We start from the raw sequence: 16188 nt of genomic DNA on the forward strand, positions 1-16188 counted from the left end.
GATGCAAAGCCTTTATTGGTCTTTATAGGGGACATCCACTGTAGAGGAAAAAGGGTTCTCTTTGCCCAGCCTTGCACCTGCCACAATTCTCAATTACAAGCATTTTAGATTGTATACTGATGTATTGGGATTTTTAGTGACATAATTCACAAAATTGCTTCTTTAATGGTGCTGAGTGTCCGAACCCAAGCTTGGAACCTTTGTTGAGGTTTTCAGCTCACCATGTGTACATCATGTGATATCAGGTGTTCACCACAAGACTGTGAAGAGTGCGAATACTGTGTTGGACACAGCAGAAGTGTGTGAGTTAGCAGGTCTGTGAGATCTCTTGTGATCTGTAGGTCAAAAGTTTGAATCTTAAAGCCAACTCAGCTGCCCCCCATCCTTTCAGCAAGTGCAAGGTTGCCATTGTAGGACAGAGAAAGGTCTGCATTTCGTCTACAACTATGAAGCCTGAGTGTATGCAGAACCATGGGCCTCATTATGAATCTACTTGTGCCCCTGTTCTGTTCTGTCAAGCACTTGTTCCTTGGAGCAACTCGACTTTCAAAACCAAAAACCAGTTCATAACACCGGCACAGAGGCAGGACTTTAATTTGACATAAACCAATGAGCATAGTATTGTTTGTTCAGGAACTTTTACTGATCACAATAGGGAAGACCCTCCTTAGCCCTATAGCAGGCATAGGTGTTACAACTTATCAGCTTACCAGCTTGAGTAAGAACAGCCAAGTTATGAATCCTAAATCTCTCCCAACATACCTGGAATGTGTGCATGTGTATTAAGCATGCAACAATACTTGTCAGAGACTGTCAGGCATTTGAATTTATTGGTGTGTTACTAGCATCCTTTTGCCCTAAGTGCGGGTACAGAGGAATACACAGTTATTTTTTACTTACAGCTGATTTTAGAGCAGAACACATTTAAAAATATGATTGCAGATATCCGAACAATAACACCAAACACAAATGCACAATCTAAAATTTACAAAAGCAGGCAACACAGTATTTGGTGAAACTCTTTAAACCTTGTGATCCAAATTGTACGATGGAGAAAAAGTTTGAGAATTCACTTACATATCCATCATAAAACCACCATACCTTTCTCGAAGCATCAAATATTAAAATTAACAAAAACAATCGGTTGCATGCTGTCAGAATATAAGATAAATGTAGCACACCATATTAAGTGATAAGCATATATGCATATGAGCTAATCAATGATTACAAGCAAATAATGACATATTTGGTCCAAGGTCACCATGAGCAGGTAAGCAGTGAGCACTATAGAGGACTACTGGTAAGCAGACAGGGCAAAACACATGGCTAAATGATATGATCTTAAATGACAGTGTCCACCTCTATCATGAGGCTACGGTCCCAAGACTTGTCTTTTTTTGTGACACTATCACATTAAAGCCAGCCAGTCAGTCAGTCAAAAGCTTTATTTTGGCTATTACAGCCATAAAAGCACATATAAAGTAACATTATCCAAAAAAACATCATAAAATAAAATAACATGTTTTTTGAAAACTAAAAGAATACAAGTTGTCATTAAAACCCATTGACAATTAGAAAGTTTAAACGTGTAGAGGGTCCCACCCCCTGAAATCAATTGTCACGGGTGGGCCAGCAGACAAGGACAAATACTATAACAAGGGCGCCATTTTAAACAATTAAACCAATGTAGTCAATTTAAAGAACACTTTAAAAGTATAAATTAAACAGAAAATATTAAAGAGAATTCATGGCCTTGATTTACACAAGTTTAGGATCACAAGGATAATCATGAGAAAGCGGGATTACCTAAATTCTCAGCCCAGTCTTTCAATAAGCCTCTTCATTTGCACCACATTTCAAATAGAAATTTGGAAATTACAAAAACAAAGACTGGGTGAGTGTCGTATTTTAGTACCCTATAGAATTCTCTATGGTTTCTTTTACCCAGATTTCTACAGAGTTGGAGGACCCATTTGGATCTTGCCCTTTTATATGCCATGCAGAAAAATAACACGTGAATTTCTGTTTCTTCCGCTACTAAGCACCAGGGACAAAGTTGTTTATTAACACCCACCCAATTATTATTAAATGCATGGAGCGGGAGGGTCCCGTGCCTGAATTGTAGAAACAGTTTCTTTGCTGCAAGGGGTTGAATGGAGTCCAACACCTCTCCAAATTATAAGGCTGTTTTACATCCAAAAACCTGGAAGTCAGGCTGGATGAATCTATAGTCTGCAAAATGCGTGCCAATTTAAATTCTTTCATAGCAGTTGCCAGTGATTTTTAAGAGATAGCTGGACATGTCTTCTCCAGGGCCGACCATAGGTCATCCCGCCCTATAGCACGAAATGTGTTCCTAATAAAGGACAACCATGGAATATTCCCCGCCCCCAAAGTAGACATAGCCACTTTTAGTTCCTCCCTATAATTTCCTAACTCTGGCATACTCCATAACCGTCGCCAGTAGAGGAGTGGACGAGAAGCAATCAGGTCTGCAATAGGGACAATACCCAAGTCCATCCTTAAGGGTATTAGGGGGGTGCTTTTTGGCAGGCCCAAAAGTTGTCATATAAAGTTATTTTCTGTCACTCTTAGGACATTAGCTAAACAGTGGCCCCAGAGTTCAGCACCGTACATTGAAGCCCCCCTCGCTTGGACCTTGTAAAGTTCTACAGCGTGTCATCCGCAAACATTAAGGCTAGTATTTTGCAGTTAGCAAGACTGGGAGAGTCAATATCCTTGATAGCAAGGAGATCCTTAATTAACCCATTTAGGAAGAGTGAGAAAAGGGTTGGCGCGAGTACGCAGCCCAGTCTCACTCCCTTCTCAACGGGGAAAGGAGCTGTTAATTCCTCGTTCTTGCCGAAACTTACCCTAGCAAAAGTACCTTCATGAAGGCGTTTGAACTGTTGGCAAAGATATGCTGGGGCTCCCATGTCAAACAATGGGCCCCACAACTGATCATGATCTACCATGTCAAACGCAGGTTTAAGGTCCACATATGTAAGATAAAGACTACCACCCTCCAGTGTTATGTTTTTCCAATAGATCAGTTGGAGTCTAAATAACTGATCTATGGTCGAGGTTTTAGGCCTGAAGCCTGCTTGTTAGGGAGTTAAAATATTAAGGTCATCCATCCATGCCTGCAGTCTTCCTAATAGAACACAGGCAAAAAAATCTGGGTTACGTCAATGAGGCTAATCGGCCTGTAATTTGCCAGTTCTAGGGGGGAACCTTTTTTGTAAATAGGAATTATCTCGGCCCCCTGCCCAAGTTAGAGGGGGTGCCATACCATAAAGGTTTGCATTAAAAAGGGTCTAGAGGTATGGAACCCACACTACCTGTTCGTTTCTATACAGGTCCCCAGGAATCCTGTCCAGACCAGATGCTTTATTTGGTAATACTTTGGGCAAGGCCGCTAATACCTCTGCCAATGTACAAGGAGGTATATCGCTGAGGGAGTCAAAAGTTTGAGTACTAATCGGTGGCCTTGATTCACTAAATCCATTTTGTAGCCTAGAATATAAAACTTTAAAATGGTCTTGCCAAACTTCCTCCCCGAAGTTTGGCTCAATGGCAGACCTGCCCTCGGTTTTCCAGTCTTAACCAAGTTCCAAAAGCCTCTTGTGTCTTTATTGTCTAAAGCTTTCTTAATGGCCTGCCATCTATCGATCTCCCATTCTGATTTGGCTTCTAAAATAATTTTTTTTAAGGACGCCCTTGCTTCCTTTATACATTTGCCATCCCCCTCTTTAAGTCTTAACAGCAGGGCACTCTTTGCGTCCCTACATGCCCTGTTATACAAGGGTTTTTTCCATCTACATTGAATACCTTTGTTGGTCTTACTACTATAGAAAACCTCCGCCAGGGTTGTAACCAAATCCTGGTGGATTACTCCTAGCGCTTCTTTTGATTCTAAAATGCCGCTATTTTCAGAGGCGAGGCATGCCTTTTCTAGTTGAGGAATTATACAATTGTACATGGTAGCCATCTCTACTGGAGATTGTGCAATTGTACCCCAGCGGATTCTTCTACCTCCCTCAACCGCTATTAAATTGGGGAGTGGTGGATTGACCAAACCCTGCACGGCTTCCGGTAAATAACTATCTAAAGTAACAACCAACGGGTTGTGGTCGCTTTCACCACAGGGGTGGACCCAAAAATTCTAAATCCTGTCCCAAATTTCCACATTTACCAATAAATAGTCAATTGTGGATGCCTGGCCATTCCTATCGAAGGTAAAGTTCCCTGGATTATCAGCAGGGAACCGACCATTACATGCCCTCAGCAAATGGCAGAGGGTAAACGAGGTCAATTGCAAAACTAATGGAGTTCGTCCCCTTACCGGGTTGGTATTACACGCTGGGATTGCACAAGTTGAATCCTCATCACTAGTAATAGAAGATGGTAGACCATTGAGGGGTTCAAAGTGGCAATTAAAATCCCCACCAATTATAACGAGAACTGTCCCAGTCAACGTGGAAAGAAAAGCAGCCAAGCAGTCCAACGTCTGCGAAGTCTGCCCATACCTTACTGGGCGAGAGTAGACATTGATGATGGCCAACTTTGGGAAGTTTCTGAGGGTGAGAAGAATACATAAGATATTAGGGGAATGGGTTTCTATCCTTTTAACCGTCCAACCCAAATGTGTACCGACCCAAATACACAGTCCCCCCGAAGGTCTCCCCCTCGGGCCCTGGACAGCCGCTTCACAGTATGCAATGAAACCCACTCTATACAATGATTTTAACGCCCAGGTTTCGTGGAATAGGCAGATCTCATGGGAATCTATGTAGTCTCCCCAATCAGGGAGATCCATTATCGCAGTTAGGCCTGCTACGTTCCATGATAGGATCCTAGTACTATGTGATCTTTCTACCTTTTTTTCCACTCATTAGCCAGAATGGGGTCCCTCCATTGTGGTACCATGGGCAGGATCACCTCCAATTCTCCGCAAAAAATATCTTGTGAGGCCTCTGGATGGCTGTCAGTGCTTCCTATCATTTGCTGTTTTAACACCAACTCATTGCTTGTCAGCGCTTGCTGGTTAGTAGCCACGACTCCCTGCAGTCTTTATACCTTTTTGAGCTGAGGGACACTAATGTTCACCCCCTGTTGGGGTGCTACGAACTGATTCCCCGCCTCTCCAAGGGGAATACTAAATGGAACCTCCTGGATACTATCATTGGTTCCCATGCTAATCTTTTCGTTCAACAACTCATTTCTAATCAACAGTTGTTGATTATTATCCTCAGCTCCCACAACCATGGTACACATACCTAACTGTTTGACCATAGTTGGTAGACACTGGTCGATTGGATTCAGTCAATCCACCTGATCTAATGCACTAAATATATTACTTACAGGGATATTAGGTAGTGGAAAGATATCAGCATTCCATCCCCTATTATGTACACTTCCTGCCTGGGCTCTCACTTCCCATTTTTTTACCTGTTTTTCCCATTCTCTCTGTTGGGGAACAAGGAGGATAAAAATAACTTAAGGCAAGGGTCTGGATTCTAGTTGTCGCCCTCGGCTGGCACCACTCACAAATATTTTGGACCACCCACCAGCCTATCTCTACAAGTAATCAAAATACAATCACTCACAATGTCTTTCACTCTCTGTCCCACCCATCTTTCTCTACGTGCAAATATAATTTCACTGAGCACCTGGGGTGGAAGTGGTCTGTTTTTGTTTAACCAATGTATGGACTTATTTTTTAATTCAGTATAGGTCTCCACACTTCCTTTTTCCAGCTCGGGTACCCCAGCCAGTAGAATGACATATGGTGAAGTGTGGTGAATACTCAGGGGGTAAGTCAATATATGGCAAGGTGGATTTAGTTGCACAAGTATATGGTATAGGTACGTGGCGGTCACTTTCTTTATCTCTTCGAGATGTTTTTTGCAACAGGCCTACTCCCAACACTATCACATTAAAGCAATGAACAGTTAAGTGAGGGTGAGGAAGTACAGCAGCCATGTTCTTTGATCTCTGCCTTTCCAGCCCACCCTAGTCATGAGAGAGAGCAGAGCAAATGGAAAAACCCATTTTATGTCTCACAAGTTTCTGTAATCAGGAAAATACATGCCTTCGGGTCAACCCTCTTCACCCAATGATCTGTTAAACTGCCATTCAAATTACGGTTCAGACCACCACAGTATACAGCACGGGGTAATAGGCCAACCCGCTATTGGCTTAGGTGCACTGTAATTACATTCTTTTTCCTGATCACTAGTGCACATCTGTTAAATGAAGTTCATTGTAGAACCACAACAGGTGGCAAATACATTGCATGCTTTTGTCTTTGCATTCTTTATTTTTTCTATTAACCTTTTTTCAGTCACAGTTCTGTTTTTAAACTGTGTCTTCAGGGTACAGTAATTCAGTTAAAAGTATCTTTACTTTGCACTGGTAAGAATCATACATTCCTATGCTATGGAGTATAAAAAAAAGGTTTCCATACTTATTTTAAGCACATCCTCGTGATAGTAAGCACATACTCAATGGGAAATCCAGGAAATCTACTCACCCTACATTGGCATAAACATCTTTTTTATATTACAGTTTGTCACTTTTCTTAGTTTGACTCCTTAAGTGCTGAGGGCTCCACCACACCCTTCACCCAGCACCCCCCGTGGTAAACACTTTTTTATTGCATGTGTGATAGCTTTTTCCACACAGTGGCTAACCCAGCCACACTTGGGTCATTTGTTCCCCAGGTTAGGGTTCGTAAGGCTATGGAGGGTTTGTGTTTTACCCTGGAGGTGCCCGAGAAAATGATCATAATATGCCAAAACGTGGACGGAGGCAGGATGAGGGGTTGAGAATGGGAAAAAGTCCTATACATTAAAGTTTTGTCCCTAAGATTGGCATTCACATTCCATATGCCATCAATCAATCATATCATTTGTAAAGCGCACTACTCACCCTGGGATCATCACCCTCTGCCTGGGGCGACTCCTGGTGGCCCCCTGCCCTGGGCACCGCTCCCAAGCCAACGGACCACGCACGCAACCTGGGCTTCATCCTGGACTCCTCCCTCTCGATGACTAGACAAGTCAACGCCGTTTCCTCATCATGCTTCAACACCCTGCGCATGCTCCGCAAGATCTTCAGATGGATCCCCACTGAAACCAGGAAGACCGTTACCCAGGCACTCGTCACCAGCCGACTGGACTACGGGAACACCCTCTACGCCGGAACCACAGCCAAACTTCAAAAAAGACTCCAACGCATCCAGAACGCCTCCGCACGACTCATCCTGGACATCCCCCGACAAAGCCACATCACCGAACACCTGAGAGACCTGCACTGGCTCCCCGTCAGCAAGAGGATCACGTTCAGACTCCTCACCCACGCACACAAGGCTCTCCACGACCTGGGTTCCAAGTACCTCAACGACCGCATGACCTTCTACACTCCCACCTGCCAGCTACGATCGACCAGCCACGCCCTCGCCACCGTACCACGCATCCGCAGAGCCACCGCCGGAGGAAGATCCTTCTCCTACCTGGCAGCCAAGACTTGGAACTCCATCCCCACCCACCTTTGGCGAACCCAAAACCATCTCTCCTTCAGGAAGCAGCTCAAGACCTGGCTGTTCGAGCAGTAACATACCCCTCTCCCCCAGCGCCTTGAGACCCTCCCGGGTGAGTAGCGCGCTTTACAAATGCCGTGATTGATTGATTGATTGATTGATTGATTGATTAAGGCGCTGGGGTGGGTAATGCTGCTACTGCTCGAAAAGCCAGGTCTTGATGAGCTTTCTGAAGGTCAGCAGGTCTTGGGTCTGCCATAGGTGGATGAGGAGGGTGTTCCAGGTCTTGGCGGCGAGGTGGGAGAATGATCTGCCACCGGAGGTTGCTCTTTGGAAGCGGGGGACTGTGGCGAGGGCGAGGTGGGGGTGTAGAAGCTGAGTTGTCTGTTGAGGTACATTGGGCCAGTGTTGCGGCTTGCCTTGTGCGCGTCGGTGAGGAGCTTGAAGGTTATCCTCTTGTTGACCTGGAGCCAGTGCAGGTTTCTCAGGTGGGGTGTGATGTGGGTGCGGTGAGGGATGTTGAGGATCAGGCGTGCAGAGGTGTTCTGGATGCGTTGGAGCTGTCTCAGGAGTTTGGCCGAGGCTCCTGTGTAGAGGGCGTTTCCATAGTCCAACCTGCTGCTGACGAGGGCCTGGGTGACCGTTCTTCTCGTTTACGTGGGAGATCCACTTGTAGATCCTGCGGAGCATGTTGAGTGTGTTGAAGCAGGAGGAGGAGACGGCGTTGACCTGTTTAGTCATGGAGAGGGTGGAGTCGAGGATGACCCAAAGGTTGCGTGCGTGGTCGGTGGGTTTTGGAGCGGTTCCCAGTGCGGTCGGCCACCAGGAGTCATCCCAGGCCAAAGGAGTGGATCTGAGGATGAGGACCTCCGTCTTGTCCGAGTTCAGCTTCAGTCGGCTGTTCCTCATTGATTCAGCGACGGCCTTCATTCCTTCGTGAAGGTTGGATTGGGCGGTGTGGGGGTCCTTGGTGAGGGAGAGGATCAGCTGGGTGTCATCTGCATAGGAGATGATGTTGAGGTCGTGCCGACGGGTGATGTGGACGAGCGGTGCCATGTAGATGTTAAACAGAGTTGGGCTGAGGGATGAGCACTGGGGTACGCCGCAGATGATCTCGGTGGCTTCGGAGCAGAAAGGGGGAAGGCGGACGCTTTGGGTTCTGCCGGAGAGGAAGGAGGTGGTCCAGTCCAGTGCCTTCTCGAGGGTACCCAAAGAAGATGTTGAAGCATTCATATAAAAGAGCCAGATACACCCCACGCAAATCACTTCTGCAAACCAAAGATAGGAAAGAACTAGATCGAATAGTGTGCGTGACCACTTTTGGTCCAGATACGCATAAATTGAGGCAAGCTGTGTTAAAAAACTGGCACCTCCTAGAAGAACTCGAATGCCCTTTTCCGCGTCCCATTTTCGCGTACAAAAAGAACAAGAGCGTTGGACAGCAGATAGTGAGAGCTGATCTGCCCAAGCCTAAGCAGAAGCATGATCTTCTTGCTCTGTGGAATTTGAAACCAATAGAAGGACATCATAAATGTGGCAATTGTGTTTCATGCGGTAACACCATTGAAGGAAGTGAATTTGAACACCAGGGAGTGAAATGGTTACACCTTGGCTTCTCAAATTGTAGAACAAAGAATGGTATCTATGTAATAATTTGCCCCTGCCACAGGATCTACATCGGTAAGACAAATCAGCAGGTCAACCTCCGCATTTGCCAGCACAGGTCCAGAATTAAGAAAAAGGTACTGACTGCCCCTATGGTTGAGCACTTTGTCGAAATGTCCCACAATGAGAACGATTTTAAATGGTCTGTTCTGCATACACTGAATAATGTACAGCGCTCTGTTGATATTGACAAAATGCTCCGGGAAAAGGAAGCCTACTTGATCCTAAAATTTAATTCTATAATGTCCGGCTTGAACAACATGTCGGAGCTGTCAAGAATATGAAACTTGGCGTCACACTGTGAAATCGTTGTCGCTTACATAAACAACAACTGTGTCATGTCACACATCTAGATCCCTTTAACATGACAGTGTGGTAATTTATCTCTTCAGTTAGCGTTAAAACGCCATAAGTCCGTATCAATTACCCTCCTAAAAGAATTCAATTTGGTCATCTCTAAACTACAGTCCCCACAATGCTGCATTCAGGATTTCCCAACCATTCCAATATGGCGATTGCTGTAAGACACGATCGGCAAAGGAGCCAGTAGCAAAGGATCGGCTAAGGAGCCAGTAGCGCCGGTCGCATTGGGATAAGTGTAGCGGGAAAAAGAATCAGGTAAGCGCATCGCGCTAAGCAAGATACGACAAACCTTTAGAGAGGGCTAACGGGTTAGAACGCGAGTAATAACTTATCGCGCTCCTGTTTTTTTCAGATTGGCTGGACAGTCACCAAGCCCCGGCTGGGAGCTTCATTACACGGATACGTACCTACCCCTTTCTCTGCAGTTATAGAGAGAAGAAAGGTAGGGGGCGATTTAATCAAACACGCACTTTAAGTAATTTTTAGGCACTATTGAGCAGGATCACGGTTGTTCACATTTGACTTAACGGCTGTTTTGTCCAAATTAGCTGCAAGTGGCTTACACCGTAGAACAGACGATGCAGCACTCCTACAGTGTCATATTGGAGGATTTAAAAATGTAGGCGTCGTTCAGTTCATAGGTATACTATTAGTGATTAACTGCATAACTAGAATGCTGCTACAAACAGTATGTGTCCTTTCACCATTAGGACAACTAAACAAGACAGAAATTCCTACACTCCTTTGGCAAAGCCAGCCTGCGCAGATAGAGGTACGAATTTCTAAAAGCATTGATGCTCTTTCTCTCCCCTTTTTTCAAAAAAGTGTCAATAACTTTATGAGAAAAGAGTGTTAACAAAGACAACATGTTGTTGTTAATCCCCAGACACCCCCTTATTATTGATGAATGAAGCTCAGTAATCAACAGCAGTTATTAACGGTGAACCACTGAAAATACAGGTACATATACAGTATGGCCAGACGGTATATTAGAGAAATGAGATATTGTGAAGGGTCATTAAAACTTTATGTTTTTCTGCATCCTCAACAGATAATTAACAGAGCCCTGATGAGGGTTTTGGGATTCATGACCCGAACCTGAAACGCGTCGGCATATCCATCAAGTGCAAAATATCGCATTTTATGCCGGTCTTTGATTGATTGAAATGGACATTTGTCGCTCTTGCTTCAAAATCTAATTCTGTTTAGTAATTGGAATTAAATATCTGATTCATTGAACTGCATAAATTATAAAATGATGAATTGTTATGTTTTGTTGGATGTATTTACGTTTTTGAGTCGTTTGCAAATATAATTTCTTGTATTTTCTTAATTTTAAATGTATTTTGCTAAATAAGAATGTAATCACGTTTTGACATGTGTATTCCTCTTTGTCAATTGAAAACTCCTTTCTAAAAAAACAAATAAGTAAAAGGTATAAATAAATATACTAGACTGGATTTAATGAATGTGTTTATTCAGTCGCCTTAAAAGATAGATTGTAAATAAGGTGAGAAGAGGGCCCCCTTCTTTTTGTTGATACATTGTAAAACGGTCCAGCCCTCCCTCAGCCCCACCACGGACCTAACTCCCCCTTTTTCGCTACTTAGAGCGGATACCATATCCGCGTGAGTTTTTAGGGGCATAAATTGCACTATAAATGTGGAAGGATCGAAGATCCTTCAAATAATATGGCAGAAAAGGATACACTCTCTTTTAGTGACAGCCATATTCAATCCCTCATAGCTTCCTCTCTGTTTGGCTCCATCACATTAAGTTCCACCGCCAAACAGCAGAACGAGTCAGCGAAACTGACTAGGCTTTGTAAAAAGCACGTTAGAACTGAACTTCATGGATATTTTCTATTAAAACATCTGAAAGGTGGGACGATCCCCTGGGGACTCCAGGTGAAAAACACTCCTGTTATCTTTGTAGAAGACGCTGAATACAAAAAGGGATTCAGCTTTATCAACACTAAATGCAGTAGAGACCTTATGGTCCATACTATCGAGACGGCACAAAGGTTATGCGCAAATCTATTGGAGGAAATTGATGAACTCACTAAAGCCATAGCCAACGATTCGACGGTCACTGACGCCAAGATTCTTCTTGACAAAATAGAGAAGGACATACAGGTCTTTAAGGATATAACAATCAACAACAAAAACTTAAAGTACAAGAGAGATATTAAGGCGTTCAAAATTGATCAAGTATACCCCTTTTTAAAGGAGGATTATTATACTCAAGCAGAGTCACGCAGAGCGTTGTACGATTACCAAGGAAGATCACGGAATCGTTTCACCAACTTCTCTGAAACTTCGTCCTCAGAATCATCTGATCCAGACTCTAGAGGAAATACCTCACGAAAACAGGTTGCTTTTTTAGAGAGGGGCCAACCAGAAAGAACCAGATACAAAGTCCTGTGGGAAATGCGAACACGCAAACGGTTTTACAGGTCATAGAGAAACCGAACGTGGTCGTGAATTTTTCTGATAGGCTTTTATCAGACAACGAAGAATCCCTATTGAATTTAGGCTTGAAATTTGTTCCATGTAAACGAACTGACTATACGAAGTTGAAAATTGAAACTTTAGACTTTTGTAGAAAATTAAGATTAAAATCTTTCCTTTTCAATCAACCGGCCCCTATGAATACTGAGGCAACAGGGCTTAGGAACAAATCAAAATTCGTTCCATACAAAAACATTCCGAAGCAAATACAGGCTTTCAAGCAAATTTTGCTGTCCTCCATCAACAAGATGGAGCGAACAAAAAAGTATGTGCCCATTAACCTAAGTAAGGGACAAATGCAAGCGATACAAAGTCTAAAGGAGGACTCCTCCTTAGTCATAAAACAGGCTGACAAAGGGGGAGCAGTCGTGATTTGGCCTCGCGAAAAATATGTCGCTGAGGGTTTGAAACAAGTAAATAATACCACATGGTATCGAGCACTAAAAGAGGATCCCACTATTGAGATCCAGGGAATAATCAACAAAGTGTTGGCCCAGGGTAAAGAAGAAGGTTTTTGGGGGGGCAAAGAATTCGATTTTTTAAACAAACAATACCCCCGGGTACCAGTCCTATACCTCCTACCAAAAATCCACAAAAACCTAGCCGAACCACCAGGGCGCCCGATTGTGTCGGGATGTGACTCCTGCTTGGAGCCCATATCCAAGTATGTGGATTTCTTTTTAAGACCATTCCTGAAAGAGGTAAATTCATACCTCAGGGATACCACGGATTTCCTTTTGAAGGTGGAGGGAACCAGATTTGACCCACAAAATCAAATTATGGCTACTATGGACGTTATGTCCTTGTATACACAAATTCCTCAAGAGGAGGCTCTTGAGGTAATTGAGTTATACCTAGACAAAAGGGACAGGCCCCACAGAGTGCCGACTTCATTCATATTACAACTTGCAGCAATAGCATTGACAAAGAACTACTTTGTGTTCAATGATCAATTCTATATGCAAATCAAGGGCACTGCCATGGGGTGTCCTTATGCCCCAGAAATGGCAGTGCTCTACATGGCACAATACGAGTCCATGTTTGTGGAAAATAATAATCCATACATTACGAACATTGTACAATGGTGGCGCTATATAGATGACGTGGGGCTCCTGTGGCAGGGGAGCCACACCAAACTATTGGCGTTTCATGAATGGATTAATTCCAGGCATAGAGACATTCAGTTTTCTATCGAGACAAGTACCAGCAAAATGACATTTTTAGATGTTGAACTGTCCTGTGCTGATGGTGTCCTCCAAACATCTTTATACAAAAAACCCACGGACAATACTACAATCTTGCACCACAAGAGTTACCATCTAAGAAGCCTGAAGGCAAATTTACCGTATGGGCAAATGCTACGCATTCGTAGAAATTGCACTGAATTAGGGGATTATGATCAACATGCCCAGTCATTTTGTAATGAAATGCTCCATCGAGGGTACCCAAAGAAGATGTTGAAGCATTCATATAAAAGAGCCAGATACACCCCACGCGAATCACTTCTGCAAACCAAAGATAGGAAAGAACTAGATCGAATAGCGTGCGTGACCACTTTTGGTCCAGATACGCATAAATTGAGGCAAGCTGTGTTAAAAAACTGGCACCTCCTAGAAGAACTCGAATGCCCTTTTCTGCATCCCATTTTCGCGTACAAAAAGAACAAGAGCGTGGGACAGCAGATAGTGAGAGCTGATCTGCCCAAGCCTAAGCAGAAGCATGATCTTCTTGCTCTGTGGAATTTGAAACCAATAGAAGGACATCATAAATGTGGCAATTGTGTTTCATGCGGTCACACCATTAAAGGAAGTGAATTTGAACACCAGGGAGTGAAATGGAAACACCTTGGCTTCTCAAATTGTAGAACAAAGAATGTTATCTATGTAATAATTTGCCCCTGCCACAGGATCTACATCAGTAAGACAAATCAGCAGGTCAACCTCCACATTTGCCAGCACAGGTCCAGAATTAAGAAAAAGGTACTGACTACCCCTATGGTTGAGCACTTTGTCGAAATGTCCCACAATGAGAAAGATTTTAAATGGTCTGTTCTGCATACACTGAATAATGTACAGCGCTCTGTTGATATTGACAAAATGCTCCTGGAAAAGGAAGCCTACTTGATCCTAAAATTTAATTGTATAATGTCCGGCTTGAACAACATGTCGGAGCTGTCAAGAATATGAAACTTGGCGTCACACTGTGAAATCGTTGTCGCTTACATAAACAACAACCGTGTCATGCCACACATCTAGATCCCTTTAACATGACAGTGTGGTAATTTATCTCTTCAGTTAGCGTTAAAACGCCATAAGTCCGTATCAATTACCCTCCTAAAAGAATTCAATTTGGTCATCTCTAAACTACAGTCCCCACAATGCTGCATTCAGGATTTCCCAACCATTCCAATATGGCGATTGCAGTAAGACACGATCGGCAAAGGAGCCAGTAGCAAAGGATCGGCTAAGGAGCCAGTAGCGCCGGTCGCATTGGGATGAGTGTAGCGGGAAAAAGAATCAGGTAAGCGCATTGCGCTAAGCAAGACATGACAAACCTTTAGAGAGGGCTAACAGGTTAGAACGCGAGTAATAACTTATCCCGCTCCCGTTTTTTTCAGATTGGCTGGACAGTCACCAAACCCCGGCTGGGAGCTTTATTACACGGATACGTACCTACCCCTTTCTCGGCAGTTATAGAGAGAAGAAAGGTAGGGGGCGATTTAATCAAACACGCACTTTAAGTAATTTTTAGGCACTATTGAGCAGGATCACGGTTGTTCACATTGGACTTAACAGCTGTTTTGTCCAAATTAGCTGCAAGTGGCTTACACCGTAGAACAGACGATGCAGCACTCCTACATTGTCATATTGGAGGATTTAAAAAGGTAGGCGTCGTTCAGTTCATAGGTATACTATTAGTGATTAACTGCATAACTAGAATGCGGCTACAAACAGTATGTGTCCTTTCACCATTAGGACAACTAAACAAGACAGAAATTCCTCCACTCCTTTGGCAAAGCCAGCCTGCGCAGATAGAGGTACGAATTTCTAAAAGCATTGATGCTCTTTCTCTCCCCTTTTTTCAAAAAAAGTGTCCATAACTTTATGAGAAAAGAGTGTTAACAAAGATAACATGTTGTTGTTAATCCCTAGACACCCCCTTATTATTGATGAATGAAGCTCAGTAATCAACAGCAGTTATTAACGGTGAACCACTGGAAAATACAGGTACATATACAGCCGGGGTCTCCAACCGGTCGATCGCGAGCTACCGGTAGCTCGCGGAGACCCCGGGAGTAGCTCGCCTGGCCCTTGCTCTGATTGGAGATCTGTGGATGGGGCGGGCCGGGCGAAGCGGATGACCCGATGACGCTCTTCCGATGACGCTCCTCTCCGGGAGCTGCAGACTCCTCTCGTGAGAGTCTGACGTCATCGCCAATAGAAAACGCGCGCTGCCATCGCACTCTCTGCCACTGTGCTACGGGTGCCAGCGCGGAGCTGTAGACTAGAGTGACTTCCACCGCCAGAAGCCGCCACTGCTGCAGGTAAGCTCGCTCTTTTCGTGCCTCTTCCCCCCCTCCTCACATCTGGCGCCCCTCTGACCCCCGCCCGCTGAACACGCTCCGGCTGCTCTCCTGCCTCGCTCCCTCTCTTCCCAGCAGATAGACCCCCTCCCGCTGACCCCCGCTCGGGCTGCTCTCCTGCCTCGCCAGACTCCCTCCCCCTGACCCCCGCTCAGGTCTCCTGCCTCGCCAGACCCCCTCCCCGTGACCCCCGCTCAGGTCTCCTGCCTCGCCAGACCCCCTCCCCCTGACCCCCGCTCAGGTCTCCTGCCTCGCCAGACCCCCTCCCCCTGACCCCCGCTCAGGTCTCCTGCCTCGCCAGACCCCCTCCCCCTGACCCCCGCTCAGGTCTCCTGCCTCGCCAGACCCCCTCCCCCTGACCCCCGCTCAGGTCTCCTGCCTCGCCAGACCCCCTCCCCCTGACCCCCTCCGCACCTCTGGGTGACATTAGGCCAGAAGGGGAAACAATCAGCTCAGGTAGTGGGTCAGTCCTCACATGGTAGGGTTATGCAACGTTTTAATTCCTACTCTTTCCCACAAGCGGC

This window comes from Lissotriton vulgaris, chromosome 3_1 (assembly GCF_964263255.1).
Source record: "Lissotriton vulgaris chromosome 3_1, aLisVul1.2, whole genome shotgun sequence".
NCBI lineage: Eukaryota > Metazoa > Chordata > Amphibia > Caudata > Salamandridae > Lissotriton > Lissotriton vulgaris.